Below are 13,297 nucleotides of genomic sequence, written 5' to 3'. Positions count from 1 at the left end.
ACCACCGAAACACAGTTGGTAATATGGGCAAGAGTAGTAGGCCAATCTCAGGAAACAGGTAGTAGAAGCGTAATGTCATTGGCATATATATAAAAAAGCAATTTAAGTGTTTGTAACTCTGCACCTCCCATGGCCACACTGTCTTTGGAGTTGCATGCCTACTTTTCATAACATGCATGTTATAGAATAGGCATAGGGCAGATTCACAAGTCCTAATTACTGCCAATTAAGTGCTTGTTAACCATAATTGATTGTTACTGCCTAGTTTATGCATGGATGGATGGATCTGTGATCTGCACCCAAAATTACACACCCAACTTTAGGCAACCTATACAGAATCCAGTAGAGTGCCAATAGCCCACATACCAGAAAGTTCCCCATAGGGACTTTCCAAAGCAGCCTTCTTTGGGATAGGTGCCCATTTATTCATGGAGAATTTCTTCGAGAACTGCCCCCTTTCTGTATAATGGAAAACCATTTCTCATGATCTATTTCTTAAAATGCTGCGATGAAAAACAACTCTACACCTGACAACTCCCTTTTCTCGCATACACACCCAGCACCAAACTCCTCTCCTCTTCTGCACTTCACACCCCCAACCTCTAATGACCTGTTTCACATACCCTCCCCCCCCCCACATATCTCACCTATTGCTTCTCTACCCCGTTCATATCCACCCTACCCAAATGGTGCTCTTACATACTAATAATCCCCAGCTCCCCTTATCTGCTCAGCAACACTTCTATTCTCACCACGTTCTTGCTTTGTGTCCACAGGAGGAAGATGTAGGCAGCAGGCCAAATGGTAGATGACGTTTAAAATGTGAGCAACTGCAAAGCAATGCATGTGGGAAGGAGAATTCCAAACTATAACTATGCAATGCAAGGTTCCACATTAGGAATCACTGCTCAGGAAAAGGATCCAGTTGCCATCGTTTACTCTTTCCAAAAATACTAGGACTAGGGGGCACACAATGAAGCTACTAAGTAGTAAATTTAAAACAAAGAGGAACCCGAATTATAGCTACGTCATGCAATGTTCCACGTTAGAAGTCACAGACCAAGAAAGGGATCTAGGTGTCGTTGTTGATGGTTTGTTGAAACCATCTACTCAGTGTGCTGCTGCAGATAAGAAAGCAAATAGAATGTTAGGTATTATTAGGAAAGGAATGGAAAACAAAAATGAGGACATTATAATGCCTTTGTATCACTCCATGGTGCAACCACACCTCGAATATTGTGTTCAATTCTGGTCTCCACATCTCAAAAAGATATAGTGGAATTAGAAAAGGTACAGAGAAGGGCGACGAAAATGATAAAGCGGATGGGACGACTTCCCTATGAGGAAAGGCTAAAGCGGCTAGGGCTCTTCAGCTTGGAGAAAAGGCGGATGAGGGGAGATATAATAGAGGTCTATAAAATAATGAGTGGAGTTGAACGGGTAGACGTGAAGAATCTTTTTACTCTTTCCAAAAATAGTAGGACCAGGGGGTATTCAATGAAGTTACAAAGTAGTACAGTGCACTCCATTTAAGTGCACGTCGGATAAGCGCATGCTCTGTTTAGCTGCATGCCGTACTTCAGTCCCGTTTTTGGCGCCATCAATTTCTATGGGGATAAACTTTGGTTTAGCGCACCACTGATAAGTGCAAGATTCGCTTATATGCATGGTTTAAGATCACTCCTCTGCAGGAAAGACTCCGCATAAGCGCACACACGGAATATGGAAGCTGATTGGCACGCGACAAAGGGGCGGTAAATTTGAAATCTCGTTGGTTAACTGCCACAGGCAGAATAAGCGAAAGAAAGTTGTTAGAGTGTACACTGGAGTCGTCGTCATCGCGCAACTGTAAGACTAACACTTGCTAAACGAATAGAAGTTCTTAAAAAATTAGAAAACAAAGTCAAGCATCTATTGCTAAAGAATATGGTGTCAATCCAAGTCAAATTTCACGTATCTTCAAGCAGAAAGATCAGCTTCTGGAAGACTGGCAAAACAATACAAATCCACACAGGAAACGAAAATTGACAGGAAAAGCTGAGGATGTAGAAGATGCTCTTCTTCGGTGGTTTTCTCAAGTCAGGAGCAGTTTCCTGTCAGTGGTCCACTGCTTATGGAGAAAGCTAATCAGCTAGCTGAAGGTCTTGGACTAACTGAATTCAAAGCCAATGTTGGATGGCTGGAAAGATGGAAGAAGAGGAACAACATAAAATTCAAGAAACAGCATCGTGAAAAACAGGAAGCTGATGACTTTGGTGCTGAAAGTTGGGTTGTTTCAGTTCTTCCTACCATCTTGAACGAGTTTGCACCTCGTGACATTTTCAATGTTGACGAAAACGGTCTCTACTGGCGAGCAATTCCTGATGGAACACTTGCATTCAAACATGCCAAAACTACAGGAAGTAAAACGTCCAAGGACCAACTGATGATCCTCCTTTGCTGCAATATGGATGGGAGTGAGAAGTTGGAACCACTCGTCATTGGAAAGAGCAAACAGCTCCGTTGCTTCAAGAATGTTAAGCGACTTCCTGTGTCATATGAGACTAACGCAAATTCATGGATGACTGGGGAAATTTGGAAGCAGTGGCTAAAGAAGTTAGACAACAGAATGCGGGCACAAAAGCGTCAGATTTTGTTGCATTGTGATAATTGTGCTGCACACAGTGATGATGTCAGGCTGTCTAATGTCAAGGTGGTCTTCCTGCCACCAAACACTACCTCTCTGATCCAGCCTATGGATCAGGGCATAATAGCCAATTTCAAACAACATTATCGGGCTCTTGTGCTACGTTGTCTGATGAGCGTTATGGATGACCAGACTGAAAGGATAAACGTGCTGTTGAACTGGCTCATAATCTATCACTGTTGGGAGTCCCTACATATGCAGAAAGAAGCCTGGAATCATGTTACATAGGTAACCATTGTGAACTGCTACAAGCGGACAAGCTTTGTTAAGGATGTGGAGAAGGACGAAACAGATGCAGCTGTTGCAAACGTGTTAGATGAACAGGCTATTGATAAACCAGCCGGTGTTACTGAAGAGGAGTTTCATCACTATGTAGCTGTTGATTATGATCTACAAACAGCTGATGACAGCACTGATATCAAGATATGCGCCTACACGAAGGCAACAGCTGATGATGAAACAGATGATGAAATGAGCAGCAAGGCACATGCTGACGAAATTCAACAACCTCCTGTCACTTCTGCAAGAGTGCTGGAGAGTCTCAACACCGTGTGGGCCTATCTGGAGACCACTGGATGTCAGTGCTATGACAGTTTTTACCGTCTGGGAAACAAAGTCTATGGAACTCACAGACAGAACAGTGTACAGAGGTCTATCACTGATTACTTCAAGTAAGTCTAACGTCAGTTAACGGAGACTGTATAACGTCAGTTAACGGAGACTGCATACTGTACGTATAATAAACAGTACTATACATATGTTTATCAGATATCAAGCTTCTTTGGGTCACAACATTAAGTGCACGCTCCAGTTAACTGCATGCATTTCTTTGGTCCCAGACCCTTGCACTTAAGCGGATTGCACTGTACATTTAAAACGAATCAGAGAAAATTTTTCTTCACTCAACGTGTAATTAAACTCTGGAATTCGTTGCCAGAGAATGTGGTAAAAGCAGTTAGCTTAGCAGGGTTTAAAAATATTTGGATAGCTTCCTATAAGTCCAAAAGCCATTATTAAGATGGACTTTTGAAAATCCACTGCTTATTTTGAAGATAAGCTGCTTAAAGTCTGTTTTACTGTTCTGGGATCTTGCCAGGTTCTTGTGACCTGGATTGGCCTCTTTTGGGAAACAGGATACTGGGCTTGATGGACCTTCGGTCTGTACCAGTATGGCAACGCTTATGTTTTTCTTAGCTGCACATGGGCCAAGATTGCTATATAGCTTGCAGTGGCAGTTGGACCCCAAGCAGCAGAGATGATATGGCTCTAGGGACTGCTAGTAACCTCCTCCTGCCAGCAGATGAATGTAAGAGATTAGGCTTTGTTGTACACAATCACTCATGCTGCTGATTTTCCCTAGCCCCCCTCCCTTTCTTCTTCAGTTCCAGATGATACTTGGAACTTCCATGGCAAAGGCTTGAATTGGCAGCTGTGTTGCAACATCATGGGAAACCAGAGACCCTGGACATATGTGGGCAGCTCAAAGAACCCCCACTGGTCCAAATATTGAAGAAACACTTCCTCTGAAATGCACCCGCAGCAACAAGATCACAGCATGACTGAGACATGTTTCTCATTAAGGGATCCTTCTACTAAGCTGCAGTAACAAAGTGCCTAAGCACACTCTTACGGGGGTTTTCCTGCGCACTAAGGCCATTTTTACTGCAACTGTAAAAATGGCCCTTTTGTATTTTTTATAGCCTAGCATTATTTTTGTATTCCACATATACCAGACAACTAGTGCTAATGCAGCCATTAAAAATTTTGTACTGTGTGAGCACTTACCACCACCTATTTTGTAGGTAGTATGGGCTCATGCAGTATTCCTGCCCTAATGAATGATAATGTAGCTGCACTAAGTGCTTCTTTTACAAAGTCGAGCTGCTGATTCTCATTGCAACAAATGAGAGGAAGCCCATTCAATTCCTATGGGCGTCCTCTCATTTGCTGCACAGGAATCGCTAGCGCAGCTTTCTAAGAGAAGCGGGTCATTCCATGCCAAGTGGTCTAAACCTTCCCACCATCATGTTCTACAATTTTGTTCAAATTTTACCTGTTGCACGAGTCAGGTGTTAAACGAAGTTTCCTAAAATTTGAGGTCTCTAACTGCAGTAGTTGCAGATCTAGACCCCCTTTTCTGAAAGGTTGTCAGTCCATGAGCGCGCGACATTTGCCAAAATGCCATTTTGGGGTCTAATAAAATCCAAACACATTTATAAGAATGGCTAAAAAATTCAAATCCTGTACAGTTTTGATGCTAATTCCAATGAAATACATTTTAACATTATGGATGCAAAATCCAGTCAAACAAGTTGACTCAAAGTGTGCATCAAAATTGGTCGCGACTCATCGGAACATATTTGGACCAATATTCAGACCGCAACAACTTCCATGCAAAGATACGAACTTGAAATTTTGAACAAGTATTATGCTTGTACTGGACATAATACTGCCAGATTTGCAACTAACCAGCCCTGCAGGATCTCTTCAAAGTTGGCACTGTCAGCGCAAATGGTAAAATGTACCAAAGTTCAAAGTCAATTATTAAAAAAGAGTCTGCCTGAATCAGCTTGTGAACAGTATCATCTGAAAGAGAAAATTGTGCTCTACAACACTGATATGTTTTTGTTTTGCAATGCCACCATTAAGTAGCCATTTACTCAGGTCAAAGTATGTTATATTTGGTGTGTGCGATGTATTGCGTTGGTCCATGATGGCTGAGCCATTACTGGTTATCACATTGAAACCAGCATCCCCATCGCCATAGGGGCCACGCCCGATAGCCACGCAGTAACAGCCACGGGTGGGTATCTTTACTGCAGGATCCCAAGCCTGATTGTGTGTTTCTTTACTGCAGGTTCCCAAGCCTGCCTTCTTCAGTTACTTCATCATTCTGAAAGCATCATTGATCTGCAAGAGAACGGTTTCAGGGAAACTATATTGCCGACCAGATGATGTCACTGATGAAGCTGGAATAACAGCAATGATAAGTTGTTCTGGGATCCAGCAAGTATCGCGTCTTACCGGCCATTAAAATGAAATAGCGGGACCATGAGGATGCATAAAGCTTATGAAAGCATCTTTCTGTTCAACTGACGTTTCACAAACGTTTCCAATCCACCATTTATTTTCATAAATGCAGGCAACATACTAACCAGGCTGAAGATTTGTGACTTTATCTATTTGTTCAGCATCACTAATTTTTGTTCAGATTGGGATGATGATGATGCTGATGGTTCTAGCTTTTTATTTAGTGTCGACTTGCAGGCAGGGCAAAGCTTCTGAACTGGTTTTATATTTATCACTTCTTTTTTATTTAGCTCACGAAGTTTGGCAGCTGTTTCAATATCAATCACTCTAAGTCCAGCTCTTACATTATGATTCTTCTTCTTGAATGGATTGCAACATTTATTTTGCATTGATTGATATTCACTTAGGAAAAGGGATTCATAGTGAAAGCAAATGACGGAATCTTCATCAAGTTTTGCTTCTGAACGCATAAGAAGCAATTTCTGGTCACATTCTGTGAAATCCCCAAAAGGTTTGAATCCTGCCTTCTTAGCATAGAAGATTACGTGGCACTTTGATGTACCAGCATTTTTTCCAATTGAACAGGGAGCCAAGGATTCTTCATTTTTCTTGTCTTCTGACATCTATAATTAAATTGTACAACAGATGATAAACACACTTTTTAAAAGATTTTAAGCTGGAATATTCACCTGAGATGGCACGACCAAACTGATAACAGCGCACAATAAATGATTGGACAATCAACGAATAAAATATGAATGAATAAATAATTATATCAATACTTTTAAGCGACTATTAAGACTCAATGTCCTAGAAATGAAGAAAAATTAGTGCATCAAGCGTACTAAATATAACATACTTTGACCTGAGTAAATGGCTACTTGATGGTGGCATTGCAAAACAAAAACATAGTGTTGTAGAGCACAATTTTCTCTTTCAGATGATACTGTTCACAAGCTAATTTAGGCACACTCTTTTTTAATAATTGGCTTTGAACTTTGGTACATTTTACCATTTGCGCTGACAGTGCCAACTTTCAAGAGATCCTGAAGGGCGGTTATAGATGCTGGTTAGTTGCAAATGTCCAGCACAACTATAATGCTTGTTCAAAATTTCAAGTCCAAATCTTTGTTTGTATGGAAGTTGTTGCGGTCTGAATATTGGTCCAAATATGTTCCAATGAGTCGCGACCAATTTTGATGCACACTTTGAGTCAACTTGTTTGACTGGATCTTGCATCCATAATGTTAAAATGTATGTCATTGGAATTAGCATCAAAAACTGTACAGGATTTGAATTTTTTAGCCATTCTTATAAATGTGTTTGGATTTTATTAGACCCCAAAAATGGCATTTTGGTAAATGTTGCACGCTCGTGGACTGACCACCTTTCAGAAAAGGGGGTCTAGATCTGCAACTATTGCAGTTAGAGACCTCAAATATTAGGAAACTTCGTTTAACATCTGACTCGCGCAACAGATAAAATTTGAACAAAACTGGAGACATGATGGTGGGAAGGTTTAGACCACTTGGCATGGAATGACCCAAGCCCTAACTGATTAGGCCCTATCAGGGGCAGAGAGTAGGCATTCTTGCACTAATTGATTAGTGCAAGAATGCCTACTCTCTGCCCCTGACATGCTCCTCAATCTGGCGGTTAGAACAGGACACCTGAGGACATCCCACATTATGCCATTTTAAACTGCGTTAAGCACATATTAGAACCTAATGCAGCAAAGTAAAAGGGGTTCTTAGCTTCTACACTGACGATATGGTCCATGATACAGGCAGTTAAGGGCAATGCTGAAATCCTTACTTATTTGCATTGGCATCAATACTAATGGCACTTCCTAAAAATCTAATGACATTTGCCCACTTTTTGATTTTCCTGCCACCTTAACATACAACACTTCATGATGATAAATGATGGATAAAAGCTCCTCTCAGAAAAGTGCCGAATTTCAACATCCAAGATACCAGGAAACAACTGCAAATTCAAAATAGGTAGCAAAATCTCACAAAAAGAAAAGAAGGGTATATGTTAGTGCAATAGCAAGGCTTAGAGAATAATTTCATAAGCAATTTGAACACGTAGAATAAATAGCATTTTGTGCTCTTAAGTAAAGCGCTTTATACAGCTGTCCTAGCTCAGAAAACATGACACCTACTTTTGGCAATATATGCACACTAAAAAAATAAGGACGAACTAAATGTAAGACGCCCATATATTTCTATAGGCGCGTTTAGTGTGCACTAATCATTAGTGTGCCTTTGTAAAAGACCTCCACAGGCTTTCCAAGAGGAGAGTGGGCAGGAGCAGATGCACTGCATGCATTTTCTGAAGATTTTCTGGAAAATATTTCATTCCAAAAATGTCCAACATTTTGTAATGCAAATTTCTCTCTCATTTGCATAAAATTTGTATATGTATTTTCTTAAACTCACTCTAATTGCTCCAAATTCAATAGGATATAGATGAGACACTGAACTATTATGTTTTCATTTAATAATATATATAGCCTCATACGTCCAGGGTACCTTTATACAATTTTAGGATACGAAGAGAAATGTATGATGCGTTCTTATGGTTTCTCCTGATGAAGAAAACGAAACAGTAGGAGTCCTAATCCTGTCGAGGAATAAGAATAAGAAAGAGTGGGAGTAACACGTGGACCTGAAGGAGTCGCAGCTATGGACATTAAAGTGAATTAAACAACGACTAAGCTTTTTGAAAAAAGGCAAAAGCTAAGTGTTTATATGGAAACCTGGCTGCTGTGTTCCGATATTTTTTGTTGATTACATTTTTTCTTTTTTTCTTTTTAGACCCTTTATATGTTTCTTTGTGGGGTCTTAGTTAGGATTGATGAGTATCTGAACTTATGATTTATTATAATTGATTGTCCCATCTGTCCAAGCACTGTAGACTTTTCTCTCATGATTATGATAGGAGAGTTTTTCTCTGCAATGCTTGGTGGGTGGTGGTAGCCGATGATGAATGTCAGTCAGTGGTGTCCTAAAATTGTATAAAGGTACCCTGGACGTATGAGGCTATATATATTATTAAATGAAAACATAATAGTTCAGTGTCTCATCTATATCCTATTGAATTTGGAGCAATTAGAGTGAGTTTAAGTTTCTGATATAATATTGCTCTATGCAGTTTTGAATTGGTTTGCTATATGTATTTTCTACCAATACACCAATTTTTATGTTTATAGTGTATAATTATTTTATGTACTGTTTAATAGGTTAATTTTTTTAACCAGAAAAGGATACATTTTTATAAATAAATAAATAAATAAATATAATACACAACTTTATCTGGGAACTTTCCAAGTAGGCTATTTTATAAACACTCTTGTTACAAAGCTACTCATTTCTCAATTTTATAAAACATTTCCCATGCACGTTTTTCATATGGAAAATGGTCTTTTGTTCATTCTTATATCTCACATCCAAATCAGTGTTGCAATTTTCCTGGGAATGCCCAGCTTCTTGCATTGTAAGCTACGCTGAACTTCAAAAGTGTATGTGGAATATTTAATGTAATGTACTGTAGGACGATTTTTCATGTGGAAAATATGCATTTGGGGGGGGAGGTATGGTTCTGGTGAATCTGTTTTTTTTAACATTTTCCCTAAATCAACAGTGTTGAAGGAGGTGTAAACTTGTTTAACAGCATTTGTGAGAGGTTGGGAGACACTGTTCTAGCCTATTTTACTGCGATACGAGGACACTTATATCTCTCTATATAAAATGCACCTCCAACATTCTAATGAAGCCTCCACAAGTCCCAACGTTCTAACTGCATGGTGGTGAAACCACAATTTGCCCATGAGTGTTTGCCCCGCCTTCGCGTCAAACATGATGACGTTGAGGGCAGAGCAAATACACACAACAAATCTCAACGCCCACCAAAACGTGACGTAAACCACAACGCGAACGAAGGAGGGCGGGAGACGGAGGGGGGCCCCTGCCGCACACTCTCTGGAAGGGAGGGACACACAATCCCCGCACCTCAGACGGCGATGCCTTTGCCTCCTCCTCCTTCCCAGGTGCGCGAGACCGCACACCCTCCTACATACACCACGGGGGTTAATCCTTCCTGTGCCTTGCAGTCTCTGCTTTTCCTCCCTCCCTACGGCGGGGAGCTGCCTAGCAGGCTCATTTCTTCCTCCCTCCTCCCCTCAGTGCTAATCAGGCTCTGTCTCCTACACTGGGCTGGCCTGTATCGCATCTGAGACCAGACTGCTGGCAGCAATGCACCTCCGTTAACCAGAAAACAAATCTCACTCTTTCTGCCTCACTTACCCCTTCTCCGTTTCCTCTTGGAACTCGGTGACAGCAAAGTAAAACCTAACAGCAGAGGTTCACCTCTAAGGGGCATGAAAGTGGAAAGAGGCAGAAGGGAGAAGGGCCTGTCCAGTGGAATAAGGACACGCACACTCTTCTGACCGTGTCAGGGCCGCTCTCGCTTAGATGCAGCGCTCAGCTCCCCTTTTGCTTCCTTTCCTGCCTGTTGACATTTGGCGGATGCAGGAGTAGCTGTGAGTAGTGACACGGTCTGTTCTGTAGGTTGCAGCACCAAAAAAACAAGACCAAAATAAAACCAGAGCAGGTAGGAAGAGAGAGCTACCTGTGCCTGACCTTTTCCTGCTCACAACTAATCTTTTAACTTTGTTCTTTAAATTTCAGATGCGTTTTATTTTACAATTTGCAGCACCTGGCTGGTTGGGTGGTTTCTACTCCACCTCCCCCTTTTTTCCCTTTTATAGGTCTTTCATTCAAGGATATTTTTGCTTCCTCTTCCACCGCCAATCCTCAATATCCTTTGTGATCAGATCAGATCAGCTGTCAGAAACAACTGCCTGTCATGAAACCTGCTGCAGATCCCTGCCCTTTGTAATAGGGACTGCTGTGAAGTGCAAAAACAGAGAGCTCATTCACTGTCTCTCTCTCTCACACACACACACACACACTCTCTCAAACATACACACTACGATGAAACCCTTGCTAGCGCCCGTTTCATTGGTCTCAGAAACGGGCCTTCTTTACTAGTTTTCTTTATAAAACAAGCACCAGTTACAAAATTATACACTTAGGGGCCCTTTTATTAAGCCGCGTAAGCGTCAACACGCCAAAATGGAGTTACCGCATGGCTCTTGCGGTAATTTCATTTTTGGTGCACGTCCGATACACACGGCCAAAAAATAATTTTTATCTTCTATCACTCATACCAAGTGGCATTTGGCATGCATAGGTCATTACTGCCTGGTTACCGCCTCAGACTATCTCCAGGTCAATAGATGGCGGTAAGGTCTGCGACCCAAAATGGGCAATGGCAATTTTGATTTTGCAGCACATTCATTTTGGCAAAAATTATAAAAAGGGCTTTTTTTTTTTTTACAGATGCGCTGAAAAATTATTCTGCGTGCACCCAAAACCCGCGCCTACACTACCGCAGGCCATTTTCAGCACACCTTAATAAAAGGACCCCTTAACACCCCTGTTCATTAAGCCACGCTAGCCAACATTCCCGTGCGGCTTAGAAAACAGGGTGGGTTAGTGTACACTACAGAAAAGGTTTGCCCATTTCCTCCTACATTACAAACACTTTAGCCTGAGAAACAGGAATGAACGGTAGCTTTGGGGGACAAGAAAAGGGGTATTTCAAGCTTTCCGTGCTGCTTCCCCATGAATTTTCCTTTGCACCCATGAAAGAGGTTATCAGCGTGCTCCTATACCTGTTCAGGCACCGCTGGGCTCACACACCAAACAACGATGGACAGAAGAAGAAAATATAGCTTAGCAATCACCGGGGAAAACAGTACTGTGTTTGCATTTGTTCTGCAAATAAATTAAGAGACGGCCTCAGCGACTGTCAAAACTCCAGACTTCCAACTCCCTTCTGCCAGGCAGATTCCAATCCACAGAGTGAGAGTTTAACAAGACAGCTGAGCTCAGGATGGAAGCGCTTCCGGCTATTGAGAAAAAAACATCACGTACGGACGCGTCGCAGTACGCTTGCGCACTAGCCATATCAATGAGATTTGGCATATACAAACGGCAAGGCCAGACAGGGAACGAACGACGCCCTCTTGTTTGTGCATGTGACCTAAGCCCGCCTTTATCCTATTGGTCAAGGGGTGTGATGAGGAAGTGGAACGGAAGTGCTTATTTCCCGTGCTTGTTTATTAAACCTCCTTGTTGCTAAATGCTGGCTGGCTGCTTACTTGAACCTGAGCGATAACTTGTTTTTGTAGCGATTGGATTACTCGGGTCTTGCGTAGAGGATCACTTAATGATAAGCAGATGGATAGCAAGCATTGAGCGCTTCAGCTTGTTACAGTAGTTATTATTTTTGTATTTCTGATAAGACTTGTGGGTGGGTAACCCGCTGCACTGGCCTTTATTTACTCAAAAAGTAGCAGAGTGGCTGGACCGTGCAGGTCGTTTTCTGCCGTCATCTACTATGTTACTATATGCTTCACTCTTGCTGGGGGTGGTTTCTGCCTGAGCTGCAAGTGACTGCGATTTCCCCGTTCTATAGTTTCGCTTTCGTTCCGTACTGAAGATGTTACTGTTTTATTAAAGGCTACTGTTGTGCCATCTGAAGTGACCCTGCTTCTACTGTGGAGCATTTGCACAAGTGCTTCAAACAGTCGTATATGCAGATAAGAAAATACCATAAACGGGAAAATAAGAGCAAGACATGTCTTTCTATCTGAGTAATCTTGATCATGATCAGACCTGTTCATGGTCATTTAGGAGTGGAAGAGCACCAATATGAGAGCGGGGACATCAGGGTTCACATCCCAATGGTGCTATTAGTGACCTTGGCATTACATTGTCAAAACATGGCTCAGAGTTGAGTCTTTTCAACACTTTTATATTATTGGTCTCTTAATAAACTTTCCCATTTTTAATTTTGGGATCCTTGGTTATACTGGAAGACCATGGTCCTTCCCTACTTTTTCTTTTTTTGTGTTTGCTCCATTTCCTAAAGTGTAGGCTTTGATTATAAGCTATCTGAGGACAGATAAATGCATACTGTACTTGAATCTAACTCGCTATGACCTAATTATGAAAAGGCAACAGCTAAAATCCCAGTCCCTCAGAGTTGAGATGACTTAGACTTCTCTAGGATCGGTTTCCCGTTGCAAGCTACTACTACTACTACTATTTAGCATTTCTATAGCGCTACAAGGCATACGCAGCGCTGTACAAACATAGAAGAAAGACAGTCCCTGCTCAAAGAGCTTACAATTGTTCAGCCTATGTTTCTAGACTTAAGGTACACAAAATTCCATCCTGAGATTTGGTACCTAATACAAGGTACCAAATTTAAGGAAACACACTGGTGTTTCTTTGTACATGTTCCATTATAGTAGATGATGGCAGATACATATCAAAATGGTCCATCTTAACTGCCTCCTATGCAGGTTATCCCCATGACCAACTTAGAATTATAACTAGATAACTAGTTCTGTGCATATTATCCCCTCTTGCTATCATATTAGAAGAGTAAAATAGTTATTTAAATGTTTTGAGTAGACGCAGACAATACTTGGTTTCCATCTTC

At 41.4% G+C, this 13,297-nt stretch overlaps 1 protein-coding gene across 1 annotated transcript in view; it reads right to left on the bottom strand.

Annotated features, from left to right (window-relative positions):
* The window catches only part of UMAD1 (UBAP1-MVB12-associated (UMA) domain containing 1), a 243,720-nt gene extending 232,008 nt beyond the window's left edge, over positions 1-11,712 (bottom strand). Inside the window, 1 exon segment of the mRNA XM_030201062.1 lies at positions 11,460-11,712. The gene's annotated coding sequence lies outside the window, so the exon portion shown is untranslated.
* Between the last annotated feature and the right edge of the window lie 1,585 nt (positions 11,713-13,297).

This window comes from Microcaecilia unicolor, chromosome 1 (genome assembly GCF_901765095.1).
Source record: "Microcaecilia unicolor chromosome 1, aMicUni1.1, whole genome shotgun sequence".
Taxonomy (NCBI): Eukaryota; Metazoa; Chordata; class Amphibia; order Gymnophiona; family Siphonopidae; genus Microcaecilia; species Microcaecilia unicolor.
The sequence above is the reverse complement of the archived record's forward strand: the minus strand, read 5'-3'. Positions and strand labels throughout refer to the sequence as shown.